Genomic DNA, 6,000 nt, shown 5'->3' on the forward strand with positions numbered 1-6,000 from the left:
GAGGCACTAGTTAAACAGCATGAGGAAGAAAGCAGAAAAATCCGGAATGTGGAGACATTTTATAGGACAATTGGCCTAGAATCTCCAAAACGTCAATGTCAAAGTTGCACACATTTCCTTCCAAACCCTTTGGCACTCATCAACCAAGAATAAGGAATTTTCTTTGTAACTACATTGTCATTAATACTTCTAAGAAAATTAGCACAAGTTTTACAATATAGACTGCTGTCGGCCCATAGATATGAACAACAAGAGAAAATATAGATAAATTGGATTTCATGAAAATTAAAAACTTTTGTGCTTCAAAGGGCACCAACAGGAAAGTGAAAAACAACCTACAGAATGAGAGAAAATATTTGCAAATCATATATCTGATAAGGAACTTGTAGTCAGAAGAAGTCTTACAAGTTAACAACAAAGAGACATAATCCATTTAAAAGAATGAGCAAAGCATTTAAGTAGATATTTCTTCAAAAAGAATATATGTGAATAGCCAATAATTACATGCAAATTTGTTTGACATCATTAGGAATCAGGGAAATGCCAATCAAAACTAGAGTGAGATACCAATTCATTCTCGTTAGAATGAGTAAAATGAAAAAGAAAGACAATAACAGGTATTGATGAGGATATAGAGAAATTTGAACCCTCAGACGCTGCTGGTAGTATTAGAAAATAGTGTAGGCACCTTGGAACACAGTTTGGCAGTCCCTCAAAAATTGAACATTGAAGTAACCATGTGACCTAGTAATTCTACTCCTAGGTTTATAACTAAGAATTGAAAATACATGTCCATACAAAAACCTGTGCACAAATGTTCATAGCACCATTATTCATAACAACGAAAAGGTAGAAACAACCTAAATGTCCATCAGCTGATGAAAGGATAAACAAAATGTGATATATCCATAGAATAGAATATTATTTGGCAAAAAAGGACTGTAGTATTGATATATGCTAAAATATGAACAAATCTTGAGTGAGTTTTGCCAACTTCCAAAGTCAGAAGGAGCAGTTTGTAAGAGATTACCTTCACTTCTTAACACCAACAGCAAATTTGGGAGTTCCTAAAGGCACATTCAATTTTGACAATTCATTGTGTGTGTGTTAGTCACTCAGTCGTGTCCGACTCTTTGTGACCCCATGGTCTGTCCATGGAATTCTCTAGGCAAGAATACTGGAGTGGGTTGCCATTCCCTTCTCCAGGGAATCTTCCCAACCCAGGGACTGAACCCAGGTCTTCTGCATTGAGGGCAGATTTTTTTTTACCATCTGAGCCATCAGGGAAGTCCTGACAACAATTTATTAGAAGGACACATAGAACTTACTGAAAGGTGTTCATTTTCTGGTTTATTACAGGAAAAGGATCTAGATGAAAATTAGCCACAGGGGACTTCCCTGGTAGTCTAGTGGTTGGCAATCTGCCTGCCAAGGCAGGGGACACTGGTTCAATCAATCCTGGTCCAGGAGTATTCCAGGTGCTGCTCTGCAACCATGCCATACACCACAACTACTGAACCAGAGTTCTAGGGCCCATGAACAACAACTACTGAAGTCTGTGCACTCTAGAGCCTGTGCTCTGCAACAAGAGAAGACTCTGCACTGCGAAGCCTGTGCACCACAACTAGAGAGTATGTAACTAGACACAAGCCTAGTTCCAGCAATGAAGACACAGTGCAGCCAAAAATAAATACATTAAAAAAAAATCTGCCAAGGAGCACTGTTTACAATAGCTAGGACATGGAAGCAACCTAGATGTCCATCAGCAGATGAATGGATAAGAAAGCTGTGGTGCATATATATATATATATATATATATATACAATGGAATATTACTCAGCTATTAAAAAGAATGCATTTGAATCAGTTTTAATGAAGTGGATGAAACTGGAGTCTATTATATAGAGTGAAGTAAGTCAGAAAGAAAAACACCAATACAGTATATTAACACATATATGTGGAATTTAGAAGGATGGTAATGAGGACCCTATATGCAAGACAGCAAAAGAGACACAGATGTAAAGAACAGACTTTTGGACTCTGGGAGAAGGCGAGGGTGGGATGATTTGAGAGAACAGCATTGAAACACGTATATTACCATACGTGAAATAGATCGCCAGTCCAGGTTCGATGCATGAGACAGGGCACTCCGGGCTGGTGCACTGGGATGACCTTGAGGGATGGGGTGGGCAAGGAGGTGGAAAGGGGTTCAGGATGGGGAACACATGTACACCCATGGCTGATTCATGTCAATGTATGGCAAAAACCACTACAATATTGTAAAGTAATTAGCCTCCAATTAAATAAATTAATTTTAAAAAATTGCCAAGGGAAGGTGAATAGGGCAGAGTTCAGGAAGATTCCAAGCATGGGGAATCCAGTTGTCTCCTCCCTGTGTAGACCAAGAGCATTTCTCTCCTGGCATCACTGTGTGACCATAAGCTGGGAGGCTCACCTGAACCTTGGTGTCCAGAGTTTTTACTGAGCCTCCATCACATAGGCATGACTGACTGCTTGTGTGGCTTATCTCAGTCTCCAGCCCCTAAGATGTTTACTGATACTGTGACCTAAAGCCCCCATGCTAAATCACATTGTTAGCTTTCTGGCCAGCCCCCACTATAAGACTATTTGATGTGGTTAGCTTCCACCTAAATCATATTGTTAGACCATCTGATGACTCAAAAGCTGATCACATGGATCACAGCTTTGTCTAACTCAATGAAAAACTATGAGCCATGCTGTGTAGGGGCCACCCATGATGGACGGGTCTTGGTGGAGAGTTCTAACAAAGTGTGGTCCACTGGAGAAGGGAATGGCAAACCACTTCAGTATTCTTGCCTTGAGAACCCCATGAACAGTATGAAAAGGCAAAAAGATAGGACACTGAAGGGAGGGAAGCCCTGCCTGCTGCAGTCCATGGGGTCGCAAAGAGTCGGACATGACTGAGCGACTGAACTGAACTGAATTGATCTGGCGACTCAGGAAAACAGAGGCACAACTATTAGGCATGACCTTTCGAGAGCTTAGAGATTGCTTCCCCAAAGCCAAGGACAAAGGCCAGATTTCTATCTGAGCAAGGTTAAATCCTTTACTACAGAAACCTTGAAAACATTATGCTAAGTGAAACCAGTCACTAAAGGCCACATATTGTATAATTCTATTTATATAAAATTTCCACAACAGACAAATGCATACAGACAAAAGGTAGATTAATAGTTACTTGGGACTAACTTGTGTGGAAATGGGGAATGGGAAAGATGAGTGAGAGCTAATGGGTACACGGTCTTTTGGGTTTTTTTTTAGTATTGAAAAATTATAGAGAATTCCCTGGTTGTCCAATGGTTAGGATTTCATGTTTTCACTGCTAAGGGACCAGACCAAAAAAAAAAGAAAAGTTACAGAGTGCTGGTGTTGACACAACTCTATGAATATACTAAAAACCACTGATCTGTACACTTTAGAAAGGTAAATTTAATGAAATGTGAAATATATCTCAATAAAGCTGTAATATCAAAGTCAAGATGTACAATTAATAACATGTATAAATAAGTGAACAAAAGTATGATATCCCACCATTCATTTTTTTCCAAGTGAAATTTAGAATTATTTTGTTGAGTTCTTTTAAAAATGTCTGTAGGAATATTGATTGTCATTGAGTTGACCATAGGTTAACTTTGAGAGCTGGTATCTTTACAATTTATGTCTCAGGAACACTGTTTTGATGTGTTAAAGTTGTCTTTTATCTCTTCAGTAACATTTTGAAGTTTTCTTTATATAGACTGTACACATCTCTCAGCATATTGATTCTTAGGTATTTCACTTCTTTGTTAGCATGAATACAGTGTCTGTGCTTAGGTGATTACTAAATATAATTTTTGTTGTTGTTGTTAAGGAAGTCAAAAGTCTTCTGAAATGCATCAATTTATAAATAGAACCAGTCTTTTGACAGTGGATGACTTAAAGCTAAGGTCAACTTGCTTGTGATTAGATAGGCTCCTATATCTTCTTCCTAGGACCGAGTGGTTCTTTGGGTTTTTGTATTGAGTTTTCCTGGATATGCAGGAAAGCAGCTTTGCTGGCAGCCATTCCCTCCTCCAGCTCTGAGACTTCCTGTTTGAAAGCACTGTGAGACCTGCTGACCCCATTTCTTTCCAGATTTAATTATTCTTTTTGAAAGTTGGTTCTAACCTTAAGGGGATTTGAAACACAAGGCTCCAGTGGGGATGAAGCTTTAGACCCAAGCTAACTATTCCTTTTTTTTATTGAACAGCCTGGCAGGGGAACAGATGGCCCTTGCCCTGAGCACTGTCATTTATTTTGATCGTTTTCATTCCTATCAAGTGTGCAGGCAGCTCAGAAGGCAACCATCTGATACCTGAAGTGACTGCTTGCCTTACTTCCTGTCTTTTCTCTTGTCTTGTAACAAGATATCCCACTAAAATATGCCTGCTTGTGTGCTAAGGAGCTGATGTGGGTGTGGATGGCTATGATTTAGTAGTCCTAAAGGGGGAAATACAGGGGCTATAAGAATAGTTATTGTGGGATCTCCCTGGTTGTTCAGTGGTTTAGAATCTGCCTGCCAATACAGGGGACATGGGTTCGATCCCTGGTCCAGGAAAATACCACATGCCATGGAGCAACTAAGCCCGTGCACCACATACCTAGAGCTTGTGCTCTGCAACAAGAGGAGCCCCTGCAATGAGAAGACTGTGCAGCACAATGAAAGGAGCCCTCACTTGCAGCAGCTAGAGAGAGCCTGTGTTCAGCAACAAAAGCCCAGTGCAGCCAAGGAAAGAATAGTTGCTGTGTGTTGGCAAGCTCTTCAGCGTCTGTTTATTTCATTTAAGTCTTGCAACAGCCCTATGAGTAGCTAACACTTATTATCCCCATTTTACAGATTGGAAAATGAAGGCTTAGAGATGTCATACAAGTTGCCAAGATGACAAATGGAAAGTGACAAATCTGGAAAGTGACTTAAACTGCCAAATATGATTTTACCCACTCTTCTTTATTGGCTCCCAAATGGAAGAGTGCCTTTCTAAAAAATCTGGAGTCAGACAGACTTGAGTTTGAGTCCTGCCTCCCTCGCTTCCTAGTTCTATAACCTTTAGCAAGCCTTTGTTGTTTAGTCACTAAGCCATGTCCGACTCTTTTGCTTTTTTGACTATGCCAAAGCCTTTGACTGTGTGGATCACAATAAACTGTGGAAAATTCTGAAAGAGATGGGAATACCAGACCACCTGACCTGCCTCCTGAGAAATTTGTATGCAGGTCAAGAAGCAACAGTTAGAACTGGACATAGAACAACAGACTGGTTCCAAATCAGGAAAGGAGTATGTCAAGGCTGTATGTTGTCACCCTGCTTATTTCACTTATATACAGCGTACACCATGAGAAATGCTGGACTGGATGAAGCACAAAATTGGAATCAAGATTGGAATCCTGGAATCAAGATTGCTGGGAGAAATATCAATAACCTCAGATATGCAGATGACACCACACTTAATGACAGAAAGCAAAGAAGAACTAAAGAGCCTCTTGATGAAACTAAAAGAGGAGAGTGAAAAAGTTGGCTTAAAAGTCAACATGCAGAAAACTAAGATCATGGCATCTGGTCCCATCACTTCATGGCAAATAAACGGGGAAACAATGAAAACAGTGACAGACTTTATTTTCCTGGGCTCCAAAATCACCGCAGATGGTGACTGCAGCCATGAAATTAAAAGAATTTTAATCTTGCTCCTTGAAAGAAAAGCTATGACCAAGCTAGACAAGCATATTAAAAAGCAGAGACATTACTTTGCCAACAAAGGTCCATCTAGTCAAAGCTATGGTTTTTCCAGTAATCATGTATGGATGTGAGAGTTGGACCATAAAGAAAACTGAGCACCAAAGAATTGATGCTTTTGAACTGTGGTGTTGGAGAAGACTCTTGAGAGTCCCTTGGACTGCAGGGAAATCCAACCAGTCCATCCTAAAGTAAATCAGTCCTGAATATTC

Source organism: Bubalus kerabau, chromosome 10, assembly GCF_029407905.1.
Source record: "Bubalus kerabau isolate K-KA32 ecotype Philippines breed swamp buffalo chromosome 10, PCC_UOA_SB_1v2, whole genome shotgun sequence".
NCBI lineage: Eukaryota > Metazoa > Chordata > Mammalia > Artiodactyla > Bovidae > Bubalus > Bubalus kerabau.